Source organism: Microtus oregoni, unplaced genomic scaffold, assembly GCF_018167655.1.
Source record: "Microtus oregoni isolate MIOR12 unplaced genomic scaffold, Mior012 000052F_ref0000163, whole genome shotgun sequence".
Taxonomy (NCBI): Eukaryota; Metazoa; Chordata; class Mammalia; order Rodentia; family Cricetidae; genus Microtus; species Microtus oregoni.
In genome coordinates this window covers 1,983,318-2,011,188 of record NW_024543828.1, presented here as the reverse complement: position 1 = coordinate 2,011,188, position 27,871 = coordinate 1,983,318, and the positions used below count along the sequence as shown (strand labels likewise).

The 27,871-nt window shown below is 39.2% G+C and overlaps 1 pseudogene; it reads right to left on the bottom strand.

The window, feature by feature from the left end:
- Nucleotides 1-4,537: 4,537 nt before the first annotated feature.
- The window catches only part of LOC121437455, a 38,112-nt pseudogene continuing 14,778 nt past the window's right edge, over nt 4,538-27,871 (bottom strand).

Below are 27,871 nucleotides of genomic sequence, written 5' to 3'. Positions count from 1 at the left end.
AGGACCTACTGAAACTGAAAAGCTTCTGTAAAGCAAAGGACACGGTCAACAAGACAAAACGCCAGCCTACAGAATGGAAAAGTATCTTCACCAACCCCACATGAGACAAATGATTGATCTCCAAAATATATAAAGAACTAAAGAAATTAAACACCAATGATAGCTTGTGCTGGAGAGGATGTGGAGTAAAGGGAACACTCATCCTTTGCTGGTGGGAATGCAAACTTGTACAACCACTTTGGAAATCAGTATGGTGATTTCTCAGAAAACTGGAAATCAACCCATCTCAGGATCCAGCAATACCACTCTTTGGCATATACTCAAAAGATGCTCAAACATACTACAAAGGCATTTGTACAACTATGTTCAAAGCAGCATTATTTGTAATAGCCAGAACCTAGAAACAACCTAGATGCCTCTCAACTGAAGAATGGATAAAGAAAATGTGGCACATCTGCACTTTAGGGTTCTACTCAGCGGTAAAACACAATGACATCTTGAATTTTGCATGCAAATGAATGGAATTCTAAAACACTATCCTGAGTGAGGTGACCCAGACCCAAAAAGATGAATATGGTATATACTCACTCACAAGTGGATACTAGCTATAAACAAAGGAAATTATCCTATAGTTCATGATCCTAGAGAAGATAAGTAATAAGGTGAATCCAAAGGATGCTCAAGCATACTACAAGGACATGTGCTCAACTATGTTCACAGCAGCATTGTTTGTCATAGCCAGAACCTGGAAATAACCTAAATTCCCCTTGACTAAAGAATGGATAAGGAAAATGTGAATCATTTTCATAATGGAGTACTATACAGCAGAAAAAATGGCATCTTGAAATTTGCAGGCAAATGAATGAATCTAGAAAACATTATATTGAGTGAGGAAACCCAGACCCAGAAATACAAATATCATATGCACTCACCCTAAGTGGCTTTTAGACATAAAGCAAAGAAACACCAGCCTACAATTTACAATCCCAGAGAGCCTAGACAACACAGAAGACTCTAAGAGAGACATATATGGAAGTAATCTACATGGGAAGTAGAAAAAGACAAGATCTCATGAGTAAATTAGGAGCATGGGGACCATGGGAGCGGGTACAAGAAAAAGAGAGGAGAGAGGGAGGGAGGGGAGCAAAGAAAAATATATAGCTCAATAAAAACAATGTAAAAAGTTTTAAAAAAGAAATATTCATTAATAGGGTCTAGATAAATATAAATGTACTCCCATACATGCAAGTGAAAACAATCACCTTACTGAACACCATTATGTGAAAACAAGCCCATGATTAATATATTTACTAAAACATGTCCAGCTGGACTGTGACTGAAAAAGCATGGGATAAAACCGGACTCTCTGAACATGGCGAACAATGAGGGCTGATGAGAAGCCAAGGACAATGGCATGGGGTTTTGATCCTACTTAATGTGCGGGCTTTGTGGGAGCCTAGCCAGTTTGGATGTTCACCTTCCTAGATATGGATGGAGTGGGGAGGACCTTGGACTTTTCACAGGGCAGGGAACCCTGACTTCTCTTTGGACTGGAGAGGAGTAGGGGGAGGGGGAGAAGGGTGGGAGGAGGGGGAGGGAAATGGGAGGCTGGGAGGAGGCAGAAACTTGTTTTTTTTTCCTTTTCTCAATAAAAAAAGACTGAATATGAACCTTCAAAAACAAGGAAAAAATAATAAAAATATAAATACTATATTAATGTTAAAAGTGCAACTTTACTTCACAGATATATTTTAAGACTAATTTAATTTTAGCAAGCAACATTTTAATTTTCAATTTTTTTAATATTAGCTTAATTTTATAATTTTAATACTATTTTATAACAGTATCCTACAGATTTCTCAGGACATAGGAAATGTTCTTGAGACATTAAAATTTAACAATGCTCTCTTCAGGCACAGAAGTAAGGCAAGTGGTCAATAGTTTTTACAAGAATACATGTACTCAGCCTTGGAAACAAATGCCCTCCCTCTCATCTCTGTAGAGCTGGACTCAAAGGTTCATTGTGAGACGTGTTTTCTATAAAGCTGAACATAGATCTTTTCTTAAGTTTACTGGCATGCACTAATTAATGGTATTGAATAAAAGCTCGATCCGTAACACCCCCCTAAAAAAGAATACATGTACTATTTATAGAATAAAAAGGACGCTAAAAGAAAAAAATGCTCTACGAAGTAGTAAAAGAGTTTTTCTTCAACAAGCAATAACATTGGAAAGGATTGTGTTGTCACAGATGGTACACACATGATGGATCACAGAGACTTGTCTCCAAAGACTGGCATTTATGTGTAACTCGTGAAAATGTAACTTTTCTTATTCTGTTTCATCATTTGTGGAGAGTGAATACTAAGCCATCCCTTGTAGAGGTGATATTGTACTGTCAATTTAGTTTTTATCTTCTTTTTGACATTTGCATTTATCTAAAATAAACATTTGGGCTAGAGATGACTCAGTGTTACTCTGTAATCATGAGGATCAGAGTTTGGATTCTAGCACTTGTGTAAAGAAACCTAATTAGGGCATAGCTTCATTCTATAGCCCAGTTTTTCTCTGTAAACACAGGATGGCTTTGAACTTGGCACCCTACTGTTCAGTTTACTGAGTAGCTGGGATTAATTACAGCCTTTAGTCACCAGGGCTTGCAATTCTCCTAAGTCTTAAATGCTAAGATTACAGGCATGGGCCACCACATCTTACTTCAAATACGACTATAATTTTGTTGGACGTTTTGTACATTCATCAACATACATCAATATGTGAGCTTATTGCACAAAAGCAAATTGCTGCAAAAGTATGAAGACCTCCATGTAAATGCTGGATTATGACATAAGCATCTATAACCCCACTGCTCCTATGGGAAGATGAGAGATGGAGATAAGAGGTTCCCCCAGAAACTGGTGGACTCCCAGTTTGGTATATACAGCAGAAAATTTATCTCAAGAAAGGTAGAAAAGAACCAACACCAGAAGTTGTTCTCTGACCTTTACATGTCCTGTGCATGCACATGCCCACATTCACACACAAATGTGTATATACACACTTAAAAACTTGAAAAATCACCCATATATATGCTATACTCAACATAGTGGACTATATCCATACTCTGCGTAAATCTTCTCATCCATGTCATCATTTGTTAACTCTATTAATGCACTGCCTTCAAAATAATCAACATTTTTTTTTATTTTTCCTTTGTCTGAATAACAGTTAGCACATGTTAAACCTTAAATTAGGTATTGCACATTATTTGTAATAGCCAGACCCTGGGAACAACCTAAATGTTCATCAACTGAAGGATGGTACATTTATACGATAGAGTATTATTCAGAGGTAAAAATAATGACATCTTGAAATTTTCAGGGAAATGAATGGAACTAGAAAAAAAAAACATCCTGAGTGAGGTAACCCAGACCAAGAAAGACAAATGTGTTATGTACTCACTCATAAGTGTAAATCCACAATCCCAGAGGAATTAGATAAAGAAACCTAAGTGGGACATACATGGAGGGCCCTGGCAAGAAAAATAGTTAAGATCTCCTGGGTAAACTGGGAGGAGGTAGAAGGGATGGAATAGGGATGGAAACATGAGGAATCAAGAAGACAAAGTTGGGGGAGAAGAAGAGAGGGAGATCAATGAAAGAAATAATCACCACAGAGACAAGTGACCTGAGCTAGTGGGAACTCAGAGACTATCATCTAAAAACTGGGGAATCTGCATGAAACTGAACTTGGCCCTCTAAATGTGGATGACAGTTATGGGGCCACTGGCAATGGGACCAGAATTTATCCCAGGTGCATGACTAGCTTTTGGGAACCCATTCCCTATGGCAAGATACCTTGCTCAGCCTTTGTGGGGGTGGGGGTGATTGCTTCTGCCTCAAGTTGGTATGCTAGACTTTGTTGAATTCTCAAGGAAGGTACAACCCCTTCTGAGAAGTGGATGGTGGCTGGGGAGAAGGAGAAAAAGGGGGAGTGGCAGAAGGGGAGAGAGGGAGAACTAGGATTGGTATGTAATAAAAGATAAAATTTTAATAAAAAATGAAAAAAAATTAGGTGCTGAAGATAACAAAACAAACCAGATTAGCAGTTCTACATTCCAGGAAAACTTCTGTCTACTTTTTCAAAACCCCTAATTGATTTTCATATCTCATTTGCCACTCTACTACACTTCTGATTTAGTCAAAACTATTTGATAACCACTACTGAATCAGTCTCTTCAAGAGGCTCATAGCTACGCTGAAGTATAATGAAATTAGAGTAAGCACATTTAAAATTCAGAAGCTCAATAATAGAAATGCTTTTCAAAAGATACAAACAAAGTATTTTAGAAATGTAAATATTTTTGAGTGTGGAATCCAGATAAGAATCTATAAAGAAAATAACATTTTACTAACACATTGGTAGAGATGATGAGTGGCCTAAAACAGGCTGAGTCCATAATAAAAAGGAGAGCATTGATATGCAAGACAGAGATTGATTCAAAGTGATGATCAAGTCAGTTTGACTGAAGCAGAAGTGTTTAAGCGGTGATCAAGTATGTTTGACTGAAGCAGAAGTAGCAGAGTGGCAAAAACAGGTTGTAAAGGTCAATTAGGAGTCTTGAAAAAGTAGAAGTGTAGAGAAGGTATGCTGAAATGAAAAAAAGAAAAGATATACACAGTCAGATTAAATATGTGGAGTCCACATGTAGGACAGAATTTCTCTAGGGTTAACAGGCAGAAAATGGTGTGCAAAGAATTAAATGGCAATCAGGCAAGCGATACTCAACAACAAGGACATTACAAAAGAAGCCCATTTAAAATCCCAGTTTGTATTAGGAGTCAAATGAAGTCTGAACCAGAAGAAAGACCATGAGACTAGGTAAGAAACAGTGCACCACAGGACATCACAAGCATTGTGGGATATTAAGTAGATATTAAGCACAATATATGAAATGAAAGGTTTGGATTCAAGAGTGTGAGAATTTAAAGATGAAGCATTTGAATGTTAATGAGATCAAAAGGGTTAAATCAGCATGCAGAATAGTAGATATTAAGATGTTATACAGTTAACCAGGTTTTATAACTTTGAAAAGACAACACAGTTGAGTGAGAGAACTATTCCTTTAAATTATAAAAGACACAGATAGTATATTAACTGTAGTGCTTCCTTGAAATTTCAAATCACATTTACTTGAGGAGAAATCACTTTGTTTCCAGTGACATACAAGAATTAAAACAGATCAGTCAAGCTGTATCCAGCCATGGTGATCCCAACATTCAGGAGGCTGAATCAGAAAGAGGTCATCTCGCTCTATATACCAAGTGTGAGATCAAACACAGATTGTCTCAAAGTACATACACACAAGCACACACATTATGGTCTCAAAACCATCAGTCTTTAGAGATTATTATTTGATTTGGAATCTGATGATAGTATCATATTATTCGTAATATATAAATCAAAACCCCCTTTTAGATATTTTCCACCTATGGCCATATGTCTAACATAAATTAATTTTTCAAATCACTAATAATTCCAGTGATCTGTTTGTCATTTGAGGTTATTGGTAATTCAATAAAAACAACTTCAAGTTAATTTTTATTACTGCACCAATCATCAGAACATAATGTCATTACACCTCAAATTATGCTATGGTATCAAAAGTATTTGCTGAATGTCGACAAAACTAGAATTCTACAAGCCTGGATAAGCAGCTTAAAGTTTTTCAAAAACTATAGTGTGGTCTATCACAGTTTAAAATAAGTCACTTTCTCCTTGGGTGAAATTAAGTAGTGGTATCTAAAAATTTTAATTTTAAAAGAGTTGTATGGAATAGTATAAAAGATGACTTACATTCAGAGTGTATTCATCTTTTGGTGCATTTAAGGTGGCTAAAGACTACCAGAGAAGGGTGAAACTCCATCTCCCAATGTATCCTATAAAAACACAGAATTAGAAAAAGTTTAAAGTGACCTTTCACAAAATCAAAATAAGAATAGATGGAAAAGCTTAATTTACAGGTATGTGAGAAAGCCTACAAATACCTTTACACTAAAAATATTTTTAAAAAATCTATTTTAAAAATTTAAAGCATGATATAGGAAAGGAGAAAAAGAATTATTTTTTAAAGGCAAAAATATCTTGCTTACAAATGTAACAATAATAATACTAGAAGGAATAAATTTCTTTTTTTTATTTATTAAAGATTTCTGTCTCTTCCCCGCCACAGCCTCCCATTTCCCTCCTCATCAGCTCAAAGAGCAATCAGGGTTCCCTGCCCTGTGGGAAGTCCAAGGACCACCCGCCTCCATCCAGGTCTAGTAAGGTGAGCATCCAAACTGCCTAGCCTCCCACAAAGCCAGTACCTGCAGTAGGATCAAAAACCCATAGCGGTACACGCCTTTAATCCCAGCACTCGGGAGGCAGAGGCAGGCGGATCTCTGGGAGTTCAAGACCAGCCAGGTCTACAAAGCTAGATCAAGGATAGGCTCCAAAGCCACAGAGAAACCCTGTCTCGAAAAACCAAAAAAAAAAAAATTGCCATTGTTCTTGGGCTCTCACTAGTCCTCATTGTCCGCTATGTTCAGCGAGTCCGGTTTTATCCCAGGCTTTTTCAGACCCAGGCCAGCTGGCCTTGGTGAGCTCCCAATAGAACATCCCCATTGTCTCAGTGTGTGGGTGCACCCCTCGCGGTCCTGAGTTCCTTGCTCGTGCTCTCTCTCCTTCTGCTCCTGATTTGGACCTTGAGATTTCTGTTCAGTGCTCCAATGTGAGTCTCTGTCTCTGTCTCCTTTCATCGCCTGATGAAGGTATGATCTCCAAAACATATAAAGAACTCAAGAAACTAGACCGTAAAAGGCTAATCAACCCAATTATAAAATGGGGCACTGAGCTGAACAGAGAATTCTCAACAGAAGAAGTTCAAATGGCCAAAAGACACTTAAGGTTGTGCTCAACTTCCTTAGCGATCATGGAAATGCAAATCAAGACAACTTTAAGATACCATCTTACAATCATCAGAATGGATAAAATAAAAAACACCAATGATAGCCTTTGCTGGAGAGGTTGTGGAGAAAGGGGTACACTCATCCATTGCTGGTGGGAATGCAAACTTGTGCAACCACTTTGGAAAGCAGTGTGGAGGTTTCTCAGGAAACTCGGGATCAACCTACCCCTGGATCCAGCAATACCACTCTTGGGAATATACCCAAGAGAGGCCCTATCATACAACAAAAGTATATGCTCTACTATGTTCGTAGCAGCATTGTTTGTAATAGCCAGAACCTGGAAACTACCTAGATGTCCTTCAATGGAAGAATGGATGAAGAAAGTATGGAATTTATACATATTAGAGTACTACTCAGCAGTAAAAAAACAAGGACTTCTTCAATTTTGCATACAAATGGATGGAAATAGAAAACACTATCCTGAGTGAGGTAAGCCAGACTCAAAAAGAGGAACATGGGATGTACTCACTCATATTTGGTTTCTAGCCATAAATAAAGGACATTGCGCCTATAATTAGAGATCCTAGAGAAGCTAAATAAGAAGGAGAACCCAAAGAAAAACATATAGGCATCCTCCTAAATATTAACCTTCATCAGGAATAAATTTCATTACAACAGAATATAACCAAATGAGGATTGGAAAAAAAGACAATATTACAAAAACAACACATGCCTTAAAATAATTTTGACTGTTAATTGTCTCACATTCCAATTAAAAGACATGGATTGACATATTAGATTGCAAAAAGGGGATCAAGCTGTTTGTTACCTATAACAAATGCACTTCAGTGTCAAAGAAACAGGCTGAAAATTACACGTGCAAAAAAGAAAGAATAACCATACAGATATTCCACAAAGTACATTTTAAAGAGACAAAGAAGGTCACTAGGTATTGATAAAGTGAGTAATCCAACAAAAGGGCACAATCATGTGATACTGGTGTAGCCAATTTTATAACAAACAGTACTGAGCATAAGATAACCGATTCCAACATTCTTTTAAGTGAGTGCTATACATGATTATTACCAATATACAGGTCATCACAAAAGGAAAACAAGGAAACAAACTATGTATAAATAAATGGACTGAACAACACCAGAACACATTCTTCTCAGCAGGCTAAGAAATTTTTTTCAGTCACATTTTATATAAAGCAAGTCTTAGCAAATACAAAATAACTGAAATAACTTCTATTTTATCAGATCACATTATTAAAAAGTACAAGACAAAACAAAAATAAACTACAAAAACTGTACAGAGATTAGAAAAGTAAAATAATTTAAACAATCAGTGAATCACTAAAGAAATTAGGAGTGGGTTCAAAAATTCTTAGACCCAAATAGTGGTAGGAATGAGACCTACCATACTTGAATTTTTGTCTTGTTTGTTTGAGACAGAGTTTTTCTGTAGCTTTGGAGCCTGTCCTGGAACTAGCTCTTGTAGATCAGTCTGGCCTCAAACTCACAGAGATCCACCTGCTTCTGCCTCCTGAGTGCTGGGATTAGAGACATGTGCCGCCAATACCCAGATCCATACTTAAAATTTATGAGAATGTAATATAACAGAACATTGGTAAATATAATGAAAGTTATTTCAAGAAGAAAGTCTATTGCTGTAACTATTTACATTTTAAAAGTTGGGACTGGTGAATGTCTCAGCAGATAAAGGTGTTTGCCAACAAGTCTTAACTCCATTCCTGGGAAACATGGTAGAAAAAGGTGAATGAACCTCAGTAAGATATCCTCATTCACCATCCGCATGTGAATTATAGCATGTGTATACCTGAGTGCATTATGCTATATGAATGAGTGCACACATAATTGTTGAAAACAAAAATTCAATATCACAAGATAGAAAAAATGACAGAGATCAGAACTCATTAACATAAGTTCAGAATCTTAAACCCTAGAGGACCAGAGAATACTGAGTCAACTCTAATAAAATCAAACCTGAATCAAGAATAACAAAAGAACCAAAGAAACATGACAAAACCTTTAGCCAATCTAACCAAAATAGCTAGAGAAAGCACACTAAAATAATGATAGCACAAGGTTCTTCTTAAATGCATAGGAAAATGTGAAGGAAAAGAAAGGGAAGTATGAAAAGAATGGAGAGAGAAAGAAGAAAGAATGGAAGGATAGGGAGGGACAGGAGCGAAGTAGGGGAGGAAACAAGATGGGAGGGGATGGAGAGGTATGGAAAGAGAAAGGAGAAGGAAAAGTAAAAGAGGAGGGAACAAAGTGAAGGAGGAAACAAGATGAAAACACAAGAGAGAAGAGGGAAAAGAAGCGGAGAGAGAGGAAAAGAGAAATGGAGAGAGAAAAGAGAGGAAGAATGGAAGAAGACATAGGGAGAAGGAAAGGGAGGAGAAATTAAGAACAGAGAGATAGTAGGGAAGTGGAGGGAGGCATAGAGGAGAGGAGACAGGACAGTGAGGGAGTGAAGGGAAAAGAGAAGGAAAGGGAAGAGATAGGAAGAGAAGTACAGGGAGAGGGAAGAGAGATTGAGCAGAAGATGAGAGGGAGAGAAGGGGAAGAAGGGAACAGAGAAAGGTGGAAGAAAGAAGAGGAAAAAGAACAAAGAAGGAAAAGGTACAGGAGAAGATGAGGGAGTAGAAAAGAGGTAGAAAAAGAAGATGAGGGAGAGAGCTTGAGGGAAGTGGAGTGGAGGAGAACAGGGAGAAGAGAAGGAAAGGGTGGGAGAAAAGAAGAGGGGAGAGGGTAAGGGAAGAAAGAGACAGCGATAGAAAGGAGAGGACCAGACAGGTAAAGAAGGAATGAAGAGGGAGACAAAGGAATGAAACTAGTGAAACTGAGGAAAAGAGGAATAGTAGGAAGATATGATAGAGGGGAGGGTCAGAGGGAGAGAAGAGGGACAAAAGAAAGAAATCTGAGGTATAGGGAAGGGTGGGGATTAATATTAAAGGAAAGGGAAAAAGAGGGAAAATAAGTGAGGAAAGGGGTAAGGAGACAGGAGAGGGTGACTACTGGGTTAGGGAGAGGAGAGTGGGAGGGAAAAGGACAGAAAGTAGGGAGGAAGAGAAGAAGAGGTTGATGCAATTGAGACAGTAATAGGGAGACGACCACTGAGTGAGAAGAAAATAATAGGTAAAAGTTAAATAACCTTCATCTGGCGATGGATGGAGATAGAGACAGAGACCCACACTGGAGCACCGGACTGAGCTCCCAAGGTCCAAATGAGGAGCAGGAGGGAGAACATGAGCAAAGAAGTCAGGACCACAAGGGGTGCACCCACCCACTGAGACAGTGGAGCTGATCTATTGGGAGCTCACCAAGGCCTATGACTGAAAAAGCAGGGGATAAAACCGGACTCTCTGAATATGGTGGTCAATGAGGGCTGCTGAGAAGCCAAGGACAATGGCACTGGGGTTTGATCCTATTTCATGTTCTGGCTTTGTGGGAGCCTAGCCAGTTTGGATGTTCACCTGCCTAGACATGGACGGAGGGGGAAGGACCTTGGACTTTCCACAGGGCAGGGAACCCTGACTGCTCTTCAGATTGGAGAGGGAGGGGGAGAGGAGTGGGGGGAGGGGGAGAGGAGTGGGGTGAGGGGGAGAGAAGTAGGGTGAGGGGGAGAGGAGTGGGGTGAGGGGGAGAGGAGTGGGAGGCTGGGAGGAAGCAGAAGTTTTTTTCAATAAAAAAATAAATAAATAAAAATTTTAAAAAAATAATAAAAATAATACCTGAAAATTGAATCTGGAGAGATGGGTGAGTGGTTAAAAGTATATACTGCCTTTGAAGTGGATCGATTTGGGTCCCAGGTCAGGTCACTCACTATAGCCTATACTTCCATTTCCAGGATATCTGATTCCGTCTCCTGGATTCTGAAGAAAACAGCATATAAGGGCACTTACCTATACAAAGATGCATACATATACACACAATTTAACATTTCTTAAAAAAATCATAAATAATGGCACAAATAGGTAAAAGAGATGTGATCATTTATCTTCATTGTCAGTTTCATTGTATTTGGAATCACCTAGGATTTATACCACTAGGCATGCCTGTGAAGGCATTGCCAGAGAAACTGAGGAGAGATCTATCCTGAACATACATTGCATTATTCCAAGGGCTTGGGGTCCCAATATGAATTTAAAAAGTAGAAAGCATGGGGCTGAGCAGATGGTTCAGTTGGTAAATGCATTTGGTGTTCTAGCATAAGGATATGAGTTCAAATCCACACTACCCACATAAAATATTAGAAATGACTGTACATGCCTGTAATTTCTGTGCTGGAGGACAGAGATGGGCAGACACTAGGAGCTTGCTGAACAGCCAGCCTAGCTGGAACAGTGGGTTTCTAATTCAATGAGAACTCTATCTGAAAGGAAAAATTAAGGCTCAGAGTGATGAAGGAAGGTACTTCTACTAGTTTCTGCATGTGTGTACATGGGTTCATGCACCCAAACACTAAGTGAACCCCCATATACATATGTACCACATGCTCACAGACACCAAAACTAAAAAAAAAAAAAATAAAAGCAAATAAGACGATAGAATGTCAGCTGAACAATATCATCACTTTCCTCTCTCTGCTTCCTGATTGCAGATGCAATATAATTATGCATGCTGTGCATGTTCTTGCTGTCATACTTTCCCTGCCAGGCAGGACTACATTTTTATGAATATTTTCTAAATCTTCACTTCCCTAATTTGTTTTTTGCCACATACATTGTTGAAACAATGTGAGAACTAATATTTATGAAAATATGACTTACAATGGCACAAATACAAAGATAAGTGCTAAAATTGAAAAAAACAAACTTTTCTAATATATCTGTGTGTGCACGTATGTGTCTATGCATAAAGAATAGAGACTAAAAAACTTAAAGATATATATGGCAAGCATAACAAAAGACCAATATAGCATTGAAAGTACAGACTTCATATAAATTAAAGGAAATGGACTGATCTGCTTATGTAAAATGCTTTCAAATTTACAGCGAGCTAAAAATTACACAAATAGTAATTTTATTCTCTGTAGCCCCAAAAATTTACAAGTACAAAAGAAGGGAGAAAGTTGTACAAAGCAAATAAAATTAAGGAGAGTGGAAATTTTAAAACATAGAAACAGAACACAGACAGCTTAATATCCTCAGATCAGCATAGAGAAATCCATGAACCAGCACACACAGACAAAATAACAATTTTAGTGTTGAATTCCCAAATGCAGAATGATTCTGTAACATCCAGGAAATTTCATTGTCATATTGCGTAGACAGTACCGTACGTGACATTTAATCCCCCAAACCCACACTAATCACCCAGGGAACGGTGGTAAAAACAAATTATCCCAACCCAGGGGAGGCAGAGACAGGAGAATCCCTGTGAACGTCAGACAGTCTAGCTTACTCAGTGAAGCCTAAGGACCCAAAGTAAGGCATAAAAAAGTAAACAGCTCCTGAGGTTGACTTCTAGTCTATCTATGTGTACATACATTAAGTGAACCTGTATCTGCACACATGTAAAAAAAAACGCACAATGTTTATTACCAAATAATAACTTCTCTGAGATAAAATCTCTGGAGGGTAAAAGGAGACAAAATGAAAACTCATAAAATTAGGACTTTACCACTCCTGTCTCACCAGAAGACAAATGATATGTATAAGAATAACTAGCAACATAATCAGAAGTATAAAATTATGAATATATTAAACTCTCAACTACCACAGAGAACAGGGTTTCTTTTCTATTTCTTCCACTGGAAACTTACAAAGATTATGTATTTAAATTATAAAAATAAAATGTTTAAAAGGGAGATATTTTTATACAAAGCTTCTCTGGTTACAAAATAATTGAGAAATGGTTAATAAAATAAAAATGTGTTCTTTTTGTAAGGAAAAAATTAATAATTGCAATCCATCCAAAATTGGTTGATAGTATATTTAACAGGAATAGATATACCTACCATGTACGGTGTCAGAAATTATATTTGGTCCTCTCTCAAAAAGTGAGAAATCTGGAAAATGAAAAAAATAAAACATTTCCAATGAGGTTTGCAACATTTGTGAATTGTGCAATATAATGCTTTGAGTTATTTTGGATTTTAATCAGCAGTGTTAAAACACTTTCTAAGTATTGAACAACTTGTTTTTTCTTTATAACTTTTCATTTCATATGATGACACATTTTACTGAAGGTAATATTCCATAATAAAACACACAAGTTTTTTTTTTTTTTTTCATTGACACTGCATCTCCTTCTGTAAGCCAGACCTGCCTGGATCACGACATCCTCCCAGCACCTCCTATAAAGGGCAGGGAATACAGCATGAAGCTATGCCACCATGTTCACCATCCATCTCCTCCCTCCCTTCTTCATCTCTTCCTTCCTCCTCATTTTTTTTCTGAGTAAAAGTCATTCCAAAGCCAAGGCTTAGAGGGCTGAAATCACCATTCACCAGCAGACAACCACTTCTGTTTCCTGATGAAACTCTATACTCCACGCTTTTTGAGAAAATTTCTCAGAAAACTGCCAATAAGAAGGCACTCTCCACCATTTCACCAGAGCTCAATTTCTTCCTCATCCTCCATCAATGAGTCCACAATTAACATTCCTAAAGCTCCCTGCTGCCCACTTAGGCTTCATACCAGGTTATTAGGGTTTTTTTTTTTGACATGTGTCCCCTGCCTTGTCTCCCCAACCTCTCCTTTTTTTCCCACTGAACCCTTCCTTCACTCCCCTCTTCTCCTTTTCTCCCACTCTCCCATTTTCTCTTCCCTCCCCCTCTCCTTTTCTCCCACTCTCACCTGCCTTCTTTCCATGCCCCCTCTCCTTTTCTCCCACTGCCCCCTGTCTTCACTCCTTACCCCCTCTCCTTTTCTCCCATAGTCCCCTGCCTTCTCTCCCTGCCACCTCCCCTATACTCCCACTCTATCCTTTCTACTCTCCCTGCCCCCTCTCCTTTTCTCCCTCTCTCCCCTGCCTTCTCTCCTTGCCCACTCTCCTTTTCTTCAACTGTGCCAACTTCTCTCCCCTCCCCCTCTCCTTTTCTCCCTCTCTCCCCTGCCTACAATCCCTGCCCCTTTCCTTTTTTCCCCACTGTCCCCTGCCTTCTCTCCCCACCCATTCTCCTTTTCTCCCACAGTTCCCTGGTTTCTCTCTTCGCCCCCTCTCCTTTTCTCCCACTACCCAGTTTACTCTTCCCTCCCCCTCTTCATTTCCCCCAGTGTCCCCTGCCTACTCTCCCCTCCCCCTTTCCTTTTTTCCCACTATTCCCTCTCCCTTTGCTTTTCTACCACAACCCCCTGTCTACTCTCCCTGCCCCCTCTCCTTTTCTCCCTCTCTCCCCTGCCTTCTCTCCCTGCCTCTTCACTTTTTCTTCCACTGTCCCCTTCCTTCTCTCCCCTCCCCCTCTCCTTTCTCCCAGTCCCCAGCCTTTACGCCCTGCCCACTCTCCTTTTCTCCCTCTCCCATGCCTTCTCTCCCCACCCACTCTCCTTTTCTTCCACAGTCCCTACTTCTCTCCCCGCCCACTCTCCCCTCCCCTTCTTCTTTTCTCCCACTATCCCTGCCCCCTATCATTTTCTCCCACAACCCCCTGCCTTCTCTCCCTGCCCCCTCTCCTTTTCACCCACTGTCCCATGCCTTCTCTCACTGTCCCCTCTCCTTTTTCCCCACTCTACCCGCCCCCTCTCCTATTCTCCCACTCTGCCCTTCCTACTCTGCCTGCCCCCTCTCCTTTTCTCCCACTATCCCCTGTCTACTTTGCCTGCCCTCTCCTTTTCTCCCATTCTACCCTGCCTACTCTCCCTGCACCCTTTTTTCCCCTCTCTCCCCACCACCATCATTTTCTTCCACTGTCTCCTACCTTCTCTCCCTTCCCCCTCTCCTTTTCTAGCACTGTCCCCTGCCTTCTCTCCCTTCCCCCTCTCCTTTTCTCCCTCTCCCCTGCCTTCTCTCCCTTCCCCCTCTCCTTTTCTTGCACTGTCCCCTGCCTACTCTCCCTGCCCCCTCTCTTTTTCCCCACTGTTCCCTGCCTTCTCTCCTTGCCCCCTCTCCTTTACTTCCACTCTAACATGCCTATCCCCCCACCCTCTCCTTTTTTCCTCACTCTACCTTTCCTTCTCTCCCCGCCCCCTCTCCTTTTCTCCCTCACTCTCCTTCCTTCTTTCTAGGTTCCCTCTCCTTTTCTCTCACTCTCCCCGCCCCCTCTCTTTTTTTCCCACTGTCCCCTACCTACTCTCCATGCCCCCTCTCTTTTTTCCCACTGTCCCCTGACCTCTCTCCCCACCCCATCTCCTTTTCTCCCATGCTACCATTCTTACTCTCTCCACCCCTGTCCTTTTGTCCTTTTCTCCCACTGTCCCCTGCCTACTCTCCCTCTCTCCCCGTCCCTTTCCTTTTTTCCCACTGTCCCCTGCCTTTTTTTCCCAGCCACCTTTCCTTTTCTCCCACTCTCCTCTGACTACTCTCCCCTCCCTCTCTCATTTTCTCCCACTGTACCCTGCCTTCTCTCCCCAGCCCCTTGCTTGTACTCCCGATCTACCCTGCCTATTGCCCCCACCCACTCTCCTTTTCTCTGACTGTTCCCTACCTTTTCTCCCTGCCCCTTCCTTTTCTCCCACTCCATCCTTCCTTCTCTCCCCTCACTCTTTTCTTTTTTCCCCACTGTCCCTTGCCTTCTCTCCCCGCCCCCTCTCCTTTTCTCCCACTGTGTCTTGTCTCCCTACCCACTCTCCATTTCTCCCTCTCACCCCTGCCTACTCTCCCTGCCCCCATCATTTTCTCCCACTGTCCCCTACCTTCTCTCCCCTCCCCCTCTTCTTTTTTCCCCACTGTCCCCTGCCTACTCTCACTGCCCCCTTTCCTTTTTTCCCATTGTACTCTGCCTTCTCTCTCCTCTCCCTCTCCTTTCCTTCCATTCTACCCTGACTTCTCTGCCTTTCTCCCCTCCCTTCTTCCCGTTTTCCCCACTCTCTCCCACTTTTCTTTCTTCCTTTCTCTCTCCCCACACTGTCCTTTTGGAAGACACTCAGGCTGGGAAACTCATGTCCTCTTATCTTCAGTTCCCAACATTGGAGTTACAAGATTGTAACATGGAATGTGCTCTTACCAGCTATGCCACTTTCTCAGGCTCTGCCAGGTTTCGTTTCTTCTTCTAGAAAGAAAGAAGACAGGAAGGATGGATGTTTCTTTATATTGCCCCGATAGGCCAAAGTGAACCTCGTGAGCCTCGGCTCCTCCGCAGATATCTATACCTCAGTGCGGCCTTCACAGCCCTGCCCCCAACACGCAGATTCCCACCATGTCACTACGCCCACTTCTGCTTTTAAATAATTATTTTTGAAACAAGGTCTCTCTATATAACTCAAGAAAAACTCAAACTCACAATTCTTGTCTTCTCAGGCCTCCAATTCACAGGGCTGGACTCACAGAAATGTTCCAACACGCCAAATGGACGCCAATCGCCTCACTGTGGCTCCCGGAGGCTTTTCTGGCTGGCGAGAAAGCCTTTCCTTATATAGCACGGGAGCGAAACTAAGTCTCGCGATATTTGTACTTTCTTGTCTTGGGTCCCCACCAATCAGTGATGTTCTAATGCTCTTGCGTCACTACGCTGTACACCATCTCAACCCCGGGTTGTTTTTTTTTTTCCCCTGTGAGATGAGGTTTCTCTATCAAGTCTCGCGATGTTTTTGTTTCATGCTGCTTCTTTCCAATTTCCCATAATAGTGTCCCAGTCCTGTGACAACTCAGTACCCATTAAACCACTATGCTATTCTTTTAAAGGAAACTCAATCTATAGATCCCAGGCCGTGTTTAAACTTGCCAGTCGCAGATATATCTCTCCTCCCCTCAGAGTGATGGGATTATTCACGGACATACACTGCCAAACTATGTAGCACTGCCAGGTTTACTTTTTCTTTCTTTCTTTCTTTATTTATTTATTTATTCATTTATTTATTTATTTATTTGGTTTTTCGAGACAGGGTTTCTCTGTAGCTTTGGTGCCCATCCCGGAACTAGCTCTTGAGACCAGGCTGGCCTCGAACTCCCAGAGATTCGCCTGCCTCTGCCTCCCGAGTGCTGGTATTTTCTCTTTAGTACAGGCTAGAATTGAACTTGTAATTCTAATGCCCTACCAACTCCATGTCTTAATGTATGAATTACAGTCCTAAACCTACCCATAATAGCACTATTGGTTTGGTTTGGTTTGGTTTGGTTTGTACGGGGGAGTTGTTGCTGTTCTTTTTTTTTTTTTTTTTTTTTTTTTAGTTTTTGTTTGTTGGTTGGTTTATTTTTCCTTAGACAAGGTTTCTCTGTATAGCTCAGAAATGAAACTTAGAATCCTCCCTTCTGCTTCTATCCAACCCGTGTGTTCTGCCTCCATTGATAAATGCTCTGTCACCCAGAGCACAAAACTAAAAACATCTATATTTGTTGGAAAACTTTAAAATTTGGAAAGTACTAGTTTTCACTCTCAAACCCTGAGTTAATGAATACTTTAACATTTAGCCGTTAAGATAATTAAAGGGAGAAAGTGTCAAGCAATATTTCTAGGGAAGTTAGACACAGTGTTATATAAAATTAGATAACTCTGTTTTCAGGGAGAAATGAGAATTCAGATAATAAAGTAATAACAACAACAGGTACAACTGAACAAGTATTTAAAAAATACTTCAAGACTTACCAACAAAGCTTCACCCTCAAAGCCTCCTTTTTCCCCACTTACCAAGACAAACTTCTTCTCAGGGGTGGCCTTGTGCCTGTCCAATATGCTGAAGTTTCTCATGTACAATATTCAGTAGCAAAATGTGCCTTCAAACAGTACAAAAATCTCACAGTCTTATTTGGTGGGTCTTAAGATTACCTCCCCATGGTCTTATCAAGAAAACCTATTCTTTCCTTAGTAGTGAAAACCCAGATCTCTTCAGCAAGACTAAAAGTTGGTTGTCCTGGATTCACAGAAGAGCTATGTATCCCCTCCCCCAGTCACAACCTTCACATACTGAGATAGCCAATCAAATGGGGAGGAGGAATCTGCTTACTTTGTTTCAAAAGCAGGGAACACGTTCTACAGCTTGTAAGGCATTGCTGGTCTTAAAGAGCACAACTGCCAGGGGAAATAGCTAGGGGCTATTGTTCGATAGTTTTCTCTTCTTGCTTGCAAATCAACTGTGAAGTCCCAGATCCTGAGGTCTAAAACATTGCTAGAACCACAGGAATATGTTGCTAGAACCACAGGAATATGTTGAACTATAAACTACGCAAGAAGCCAGTCTTTACTTGGGATTTTATTTTCTTTGTTGTTCCTTCGAAAACTTGGGATTTAATTTAGAACTTCATATACTAAACAGGTCCTTTGTTACTAATATATACCCTCAGTTTTCCAATCATCTGTTCCCACTTCTCCTAACCTATTAATGCTAATAGCAGTCAGGTTTTAGATTGCTCTCTGCTGCCTAAGGTCAAAGAACCTGAATCTGGTAGGAAATTCTGAAGCTTCTATTCTTTTAGACAGAACACTGTTTAATGACTAATTTCATGGAAAGCTTTACAAGCAAATCATGTAAATTGCTTAGGATATTTTCTCTCATATCATAAAAGCATAATGACAGAATGTGGAAAAGTGGACAAAGATAATTAAAGAGGCAAAATTCTTTAGCAAACATGTTAGATATAATTTGAATGTGATTCCAAGGGCAAGAGTTCATATATAAATATTATACGATATTATAATAGATAGTTTATAAACTACATAATAACTTACATGCTTTATACAGCATATACAGCTTTATATAGCATAATACTATTTAGGTTCTATTAATCATATGTAGGTATTTATTTGTGTGGGGATTTATAACATACTACATTACATATATATAACATACATATGTATATGTAATATGTATATATGTAATAAGTATATATTACATATATACATATGTTACATAATTGGATTTTCTTCTAATAATAATATAATAAAATAAGATAAAATAAAACCAATATTAAAATTGGATAAAACAGAAGGAAATGAGCCCAAGAGAAGGCACAAGAAACAGAGATCCACTCCTTTGCCTACTAAGTAATCCCATAAAAATCACTGAACTTAAAGCCATAATACATATGCAATGGATACTCTTTCGAATTTCCTTTCAACAGGGTTCCCTGAGCCCTGGGGGAGGAATTTGATAGAGACGTCTTGTTCACACCTGAATGTTCCAAGGTCTCTCACTCTCTGCATATTTTCTGACTATGGGTCTCAGTATTTGTTCCCATCTGTGGCAGGAGGAAGCTTCTCTGATGATGGCTGAGCAACGCAATGATATAGGAGTGTAGCAGAGTGTCATAAAGAGTTGTTGTATTGCTACATTCTTTTTTATTTATTTACTTATCACTTGTTTTAAAAAGTAGTATTTGGTTTTGTCATAGGTCTATGGGCTACCTAGTTGCAGGTTCTTGGCCAGCCAAGCAGTATCAGGTACAGTTTCCATCTTGTGGAATGTACTCATTATATCAGATATTAGTTGGTTACTCACACAAGTTCAAGATCCATTGTGTTAGTGTGTGGATTTTTATTGAGGAATTGAAAACATTGATATTGAGAGATATCAATGACCGACGAATGTTAACTCCTATTGTCTTGTTGCTGTCAGGTGTATGCGTGTGCGTGCATGTGTGTGCATGCGTGTGTGTGTGTGTGTGTGTGTGCTCTTTTGATTAGCTTGTCTTAGATTATTTAACTTTTATGTTTTCCTGGGTGTCATAAAAACCTCTTTAGGTTAGAGTTTTCTCTCTAGCAACTTCTGTAGGGCTGTGTTTGAGGAAAGGTACTGGTTAAATTTGGTTTTATTATAGAATGTATTATTTTCTCCATCTATTGTGATTGAAAATTTCAGTGGGTATAGTAGTCTGGCCTGGCATCTGTGATCTCTTAGAATCTTCAAGACATCTGTCCAGACCCTGGCAGTCTCAGCATGTAGTGTTACCATTGAGAAGTCAGTTGTTATTCTAACAGATCTACCTTTATATGTTACTTGGTGTTTTTGTCCTTGCAGTTTTCAATATTTTTTTTCCTGTACCTTTAGTGTTATGTGCCAAAGAGAATATCTTTTCTGAAACTTCTTCTTTCCTGAAGCTTAAAAAAAAGCCATTCCTTTACTGCTGATATATGATTTATGAACCATTTAGTGCACCATTTTAATGTATATAATTTGTTGCAATTCAGTACATTTGTTATGCTATATAGTGACCATAATTAACAGTGTAAATTTTCCCTTTATCTGTTAACTAGTGTATTAGTCAGTTATTAACACAAAATATCAAAGACAACAAACAGATTCAGGGAAAATGGCAACTTAGCATACATTTTTGTAGATAACAATGGAAAATGGTGACGTATCTTGGCAAGAACACATGAATAAGCAAAATGCTCACATATTGATCTAAAGCAGAGAGACGATGTGTAAGGTCCCACAATTCATTTAGGAGACCTAAGGGCCTTTGGCAATTTCCTATCTCCTAAACATTTACCATCTCACATTAGTCCTATCCTAAGGACCATTGCTTTAATACATAGAGCTTGTGCTATTCAACAGTCAAATTACACATCTGTGTGAGCTTATTTAACACTCTATCTGTATTGTATTGCTTGTTTTGCACATTTCAGATTACCCAAAATGCTGCCTTTTGTTTATGGCTTCGCTGTCATAGAATATTTTCAAGGTTTATCCATTTCATTGCATTATTAATATATTTTTGTATGTTGAATAGTTATATTTTACAACAATGTCAATATTATCATTTTTTTCATACATTCATCTATCCATTAATGAACTCTTTGGGCCTTCTGCCTTTGCTATCACGAGTAATATTGCTATAAATACATTTCATGAACTGCCTGTGTGATACATTCCATTATCAATCTTTGGTTACTTTGAAAATTTCACTTTATGTGTATAATTGTTTTGTCTGCAGGTCTGCATGTGTACCGTGTGCATGCCTAGTATGCAAGAAGGTCAAAAGAGGACATCAGGTCCCAAAAGTCCAATAACTACAGATTCAGATATTTTTGTGCCACTATGTGGGTGTTGTGAACCAAATCTGCGTTATCTGAGAAAGCAACTAATACTGCTAACCACTGAGGCATCTCTCCAGCTCTGTTTTGTCCCATTTTTATAGAAGGAGATTATGTGGTTGGTCCTAATAGAATCCTGTGTGTGTCTTTCTCAGTCTAACAACAATGAAGAACTAAATTCAACCAAGGAAAATGGAAGGAGAAACAGACTTTAACTCAGAAACTACAAATAAAACTCAGTCCTGGGCCGGGCGGTGGTGGCGCACGCCTGTAATCCCAGCACTCGGGAGGCAGAGGCAGGCGGATCTCTGTGAGTTTGAGACCAGCCTGGTCTACAGAGCTAGTTCCAGGACAGGCTCCAAAACCACAGAGAAACCTTGTCTCGAAAAAACCAAAAATAAAAAAAAAATAAAACTCAGTCCTGACAGCAATATTTCTGATGCACATCACTGGTATTTTGTTGTTGGTGGTGGTGGTCATGGGTGGATGAATTAGTGTTCTTTGTTGTTTTTTTTTTCTGTGTGTGGCTAAGGTTGTATCAATTTGTTGTACTGAGATACAAACACAGTACCTCCTTGATCCTTGACTATTATCACGATAAGCATCTTGTCTTTACTATCAGGAAATTTAGAATCTAATTTTCAGCATGGATGTTAACTATTCTAAAGGTCTTTGCAGTCTTTATATGTAATTTTAATGTGTATCTCAGAATGTGTTCCTATATTTTTACACACTTTGCCTGATTTTTCCTATTGTAAATTATGTTTGAGCACTCAGTTTCATATAGCCTTTAAAAAGTATCCATTACAAAAGTAGTATGTACTTATTTTAGAAAGTATGGGAAATAAAGTTCAAAAAAAAGAGAAGAAAAAGTAGGTGATAACATTCTATCTCTTCATCTGGAAAATCAACTCTTAATGTTTTGTTGCATTATTTTCCTTCTTTTACCCCATGTCCATAACTATACTTTTACATATATTTATATTTGAAGTATATTATTTTAGTAAACTGTCTCAAAATATTTGACAAGAAAAGTAAAATACAAAGTGTTTTGTATGGTGAAGGGGCAGTTTGAGCTGCTGATTGTTTAAGTCATCAGATAAAAGCCTTTTCTGTTGATTTCTCTCTGCTGCTATGATTACAAAAATTGTAAAAACAACAAAGGAACAGTGTACATGGGGAGAGATTCTGAACTCAACAAAATATTTCAAAAGTGCTCTCCCAGTGGTGACAAAAAGAGGCATTCAATTCCTCCAAAATAGAATTGTAAGAACATATAAACATTATCTATTCTAGTAGAGAACTTAATTATTGATTCAGAGTTCAAGATTTCTGTTAGGTTCAGACACTTCAACATTCTCTGTGTCATGTAGTAATATGGGGCGGCAGGGCTGCGTCCCCCACACCCGGCCGCCCACATGGCTAGCTTATGCCCCAAAATAATTACACAGACACTGTATTCTTTTAAGCACTGCTTGGCCCTTTAGCTCTAGCACTTACAGGCTAATTCTCACATCCCGATCAACCCATCTCTAATAATCTGTGAGAACCGGTCTTACCGGGAAGATTCTAGCCTAGTCCATCCTGGGTTGGAGCTTCATGCCAGGAGCGGGGCATGGCGTCTCTGCTGAGGCGTCTGCTCCCGAGAGAGCAGAGCTGTGGAGTCTCTGACCTCACTTCCTCTTCCTCCCAGTATCCTGTTTTGTTCTCTCCTCCCACCTATCTTCTAACCAATAAAATGGGCCAGGGCAGTTCCTTTATTAGCCAATGACCTTCCTCCATCATTTCCCCTTTTTCGGTTTAAACAAAAAAAAAGGCTTTAACATAGCAAAATTACATATAACAAAACAGTTATCAAGTAAAAGTTACAACAATCTTTATCATAACTAAGGAAAACTATAACTATAACTAACTATTCTTAACTCCATCAAAGACTCCAGAAAGATACACTACTACCTAAGCAAACAAGAAAAAAGCAACTTTTAAAACTAGAAATGACAGAGACATCTCGCTGCCTGGACAGTCACCCAAAGTTCCTCTGTATCGTTGGGGCATCCATCTTCAGCCTTCAGGCCCATGGTATCCATCAGACATTTCCATAAAGCAGGAAAATTCAAAGTCAGTTCAGTCACTATCTGTTGTGTCCTGCAGAATGTCTCGCAGACTCTTTCATGAATCAGGAACCCCGAAAGATCATCTCACCTTAGGCAAGTTCAGTAGTCCTCTCTCTGCGGGTTCTCTGTGTCCAGTTTATGCAGTAGTCCAGTCAAGAGCAGTTTCTTGCCCAAATGGCTATCAAACTCCATAATGATCCTCTTCGATGCCCATCTTCCTCTCGAAGTAGATTGGTGCTGCCAGGAGCAGAGTGTCTCATTGTCATGAAAAGTCCTCAGTTATTAAAACATTAAATGTCCTATTCTGTAATCTTTGAAAGACATGAAGAATGTCTATCTAAAATATATCTCTATATATCTAGAAAATCTAACTAACATGACTACAAGCTTTACTATTATAGATGATTATCCATTAACAACCTATATTTCTTAATTATACAGTACATATTTAAATGAACTACACAATCACAATACCTTAATCAAAATCAGAAACACTTATACATATAACAAAATTGACCGTAAATCTCTATCAATAAAGCAAAATCTATACTAATGTAAATTATTCATACCTATATCATATCCCCCTTTAAATGTAAAAGAACATTTATAAACATTATTTGGGAATATGGGCGCAGTTATTTTTCTCCAAACTGCTTCCTGCTGAATGGGGGCGTCGTTAATTAGGTCTTTTATGGTATAACCTGTGTGCTAGCTTCATCTCAGTTGGCAGTTGAGCGAAGCAATTTTTTGAAGGCGTTCACACCAACCCTTCAGGAGGGCGTGGTCCATCATACCAAATTGGAATAGAAGAAATGAACAGCGTCTCATCCTCTGTGAAAACAAAATAAGAAACTCCTTTCCAAAGTATCATATCCTTAGATACAAATTCAAAATATCTATGTTGGATTAGTTCAGCAGCATTTATAAACAAATATCTTTTAGTAGCTTTTGCTCTTTCCTCAGCATTCAAACAATTCAAAGAGAGCATAATAGCATACAGTATCAAAATTCTCTGTGTATTTTCCATCTTTGTGCAGCTGTGTTTTAACCTCTATTTTGTTTATTTTTACTTTTAACTCTTTGCTTTTTGAGACAGGTTCTCTGTATCTTTGATCTGAAGTAACTCTGTAGACCAGGCTGTCTTTGAACTCTCAGAGATCTGCCTGTCTCTGCCTCCCAGGCATTCGGGATTAAAGGTGTACACTGCTACACCTTGAACTCACAGAGATCTGTTTGTCTCTGCCTTCTAGGCACTGGGATTAAAGGCGTGTGCTACCACACACAGCAACTCTCTTCCTTTTTTTGTTTTTTACTTTAAGAACTTTAACTTTTAGTCTACATATATTTTTAACGCACTGTAAACCATTTAAAAATTTCTTTGTCTTTGAATCTCTCTTTACTGTATATCTCTCTTTTTTTGACCACACGAGTCTTTAATTTACCAAGTAATATCAGTAGGACTAAAGGCGTGGCTTTGCCAGCTAGATCCAGTCCATTTCTTAGCTTTCCAGCCTCATGGCGGACATACAGGCTGTAGCTATGTTTACTGCAACAACTGTATGGCATTTCAAGGTCCCTGCCAGCAAGTGAGCGACAACAGACAACACTCAAGTCCTCTCTCCGTAGCCGGCCCTCCTGCCTCAAACAGTCAGAGTTTGCCCTGGCAGGATGGCCCAGAAAGCCGGCATTTTTAAACTGCGCATCTTTTTTCCTGCTACGGCTGAAAACCAAAAAGCATGCATTCAGCTTTTAGTCCACACCGTTTAAGTGTTTCGTGGCAGGACCTCTTAAGGAGCTACAGGCTTTGCAGCTAAAGCTGAGTCAGGAAGCCTCTCTTAGATGAAAGCACATGCTTGCCTCTAACAAGCAGAGCAGACCCGAGAACACTGCGAGTCTAGTTGCCATCAAACAAATCGTAGCACTTTACTCCAAATGCTCTATTCAAAAGCTCTGTCTCCCGCAGGAGCCAGACAGAGATCACAATGGCGGCACAGCCCCAGGAAGTCGCACTTTAAAATGACACAGCCTTTTTTCTGCTACTGTTGCTGAATCAGGAAATCTCTCTACAGCACGCCACCAACAAACAGCAAAAATCTGTGTTAAACTCTCTCTCCCTTACTTTTAAGCCTTTTCAGGTTTTTTAAGTGGGTTTAGCTGTTCACACGTCTGGGTGCCAAATGTAGTAATATGGGGCGGCAGGGCTGCGTCCCCCACACCCGGCCGCCCACATGGCTAGCTTATGCCCCAAAATAATTACACAGACACTGTATTCTTTTAAGCACTGCTTGGCCCTTTAGCTCTAGCACTTACAGGCTAATTCTCACATCCCGATCAACCCATCTCTAATAATCTGTGAGAACCGGTCTTACCGGGAAGATTCTAGCCTAGTCCATCCTGGGTTGGAGCTTCATGCCAGGAGCGGGGCATGGCGTCTCTGCTGAGGCGTCTGCTCCCGAGAGAGCAGAGCTGTGGAGTCTCTGACCTCACTTCCTCTGTGTCAAATCTTCTACAATTCTAAAAGTCCAGAAAGAATAAGTATTCAGCATGAATAATACTGTCTGCAAAATACTGTGCACAATGACTCACCATTCTTCTAAGAATTTAATAGAAGCCCTTGGAAAATATAAGCTCTGTCTCTAGCTAATAGTTAGTAGAGGTAGAATATTGGTGAAAACCAATATATCTTCTTTCTTTTATTCTTTATTTTATTTATTCTTTTCTTTTTGTCTGTCTATTTTTCTTTAAGCCAGTAAAAATCTAGCATCACATTGAGAACTGAGTCTTAAATAATACTTCTATTTCCTCAAAATCCCAACAAAAGGCTCTACAGTTAGGATTGAGATATTTGTGCAGAACTTCACAGAGGGAGGGGGGGTCTATGCTATTATTTCTATATTGTGACCTCTGATTCAGGTACATGCTGATTATCTCCTGAATAAGTGGTCAGGTAAATACTTTTGACCCTGCTCTCAGTTTTCCAGAGATTTTGGCTGGCTGAACAAATTGTAATCTACTTACAAATATGCAATTCTGTGCCTCTCAAAGGAGCATTTTAATTTTGAGACACCTTTTAGGGACATAAAGGCAATATTCACCCATTAAAGAATTACTTTTTCCCCTAACATTAATATGTACCTTTGGGAGAAGTGGGTATCTACTAGTTAATAGAGTCTTTAATGACTCAATAAAAGCCGCCCCCTGTGTTTATGCAGCCCAAGGGAAACAGTACTTTTTGAGTGTCCTTGAACATAATGGCAGAGAAATATTTTCTGTAAGAGATGTAACACGGTGATTCTATTGTGCAGAACATTCTATTGGCTGGATTTCTGTCCATACTTGCTACTTCTTTCTGGGCCCCTTGTCATAATTCAGTTCACTACAGTTGTTGGCTATCTGGACATTCATGTTCTGTCACATGACACTGTTTTCCTTAACTTCTCTTTTAAGAACCAAAATTATTGTCTTTCAGTGAATTAAACTCGTTCTAACTGAGCTAAGTCAAAAATCAAACTGAAATCACAAGGAATAGGATAATTAGTATAGGGAAGTAGCCTGAATCTTCAGTTTATTTCATCATGGAGAATATATACAACTCATTGAATCTTTGTACTTGAAGTGTCTTGTAACAAGTTTCAAAGAAGATGATAAATTAATCGGAATACTGAGGCATAGAATAAACTGATGGTATTACAACACAGAATTTTAAAATGTCTTATACAATTTAAAGCCCCTACAAGCCTTCATTTCAACATCTTTAAGTTGACAGTTGAAAGTAATCCTTAACTGATATTATTTTATAGAATAAATGAGGTATAAAACTAGTCAATAAATGTCAATTCCTCTCATTTCTCTAATTGCTCTTATTTTTATAATGCTGAGAACACAAAGTACTTTCATATCCAAGATCATCTAATACTTAAAATTGTTTTTAATGGAAGCAGAACAGAAATGAACAAAGGGCCACAAGTTTCAACAGGTTTCATTATATTTTCATATGACTGAAGATGAGTTTTAGATCAAACCTTTCAGATCAAAACTTTTTCTGTCATTTTTCTTCATTTTATCAGTATGAGTGAATGACAGTCTTTTAGAAAAAACACCACATACAAAATATCCCTCTTGTATCTAGGGAAGTGCTCACCAAGTAGTAATTGGGTCTTGTTTCACTACAGGGGAATAGCATGGGGAAGAGGAATAATTACCTGGTTGAATTCAACCTATTCAGTTGAATTTTATAAAATGTAGCCTTTAAAACATGGCTGAATCTTAATTGTCTTAATTTCTCATGCTCATTAAACTTCTGAACACTAAATAAAGATCTAAACATGCACTATGCAGTACAGATAGAACAATTTCCAAAGTGCTTAAAGTCTTATTATTTAATATTTTAATATTCTGTGAATTAAATTTCATTTTTCTTACAGTTTATCAAGATCAGAATTTGCTGCTGTAAATGAAACTAAGTATAAAATCAAGGTTAGGCTAGTGCATTGAAGATATGTGTCTGTAAAGTCATTGTCCACATTCTTCTTTTGATTACAAGAAAAACTCTTTTTATTTGGAGATAACTCTCACTACATTGTCCACTTAATATAAAACAAAGCCCAAACTATTAAGACACTAGAAAGGCCTTGGGAGATCTGCTTTCAGTTCGCCATTGCCACTTTTCTTTTGCTGCTGCCTCCTAGGCGTTCTTCTCCCCCTCCT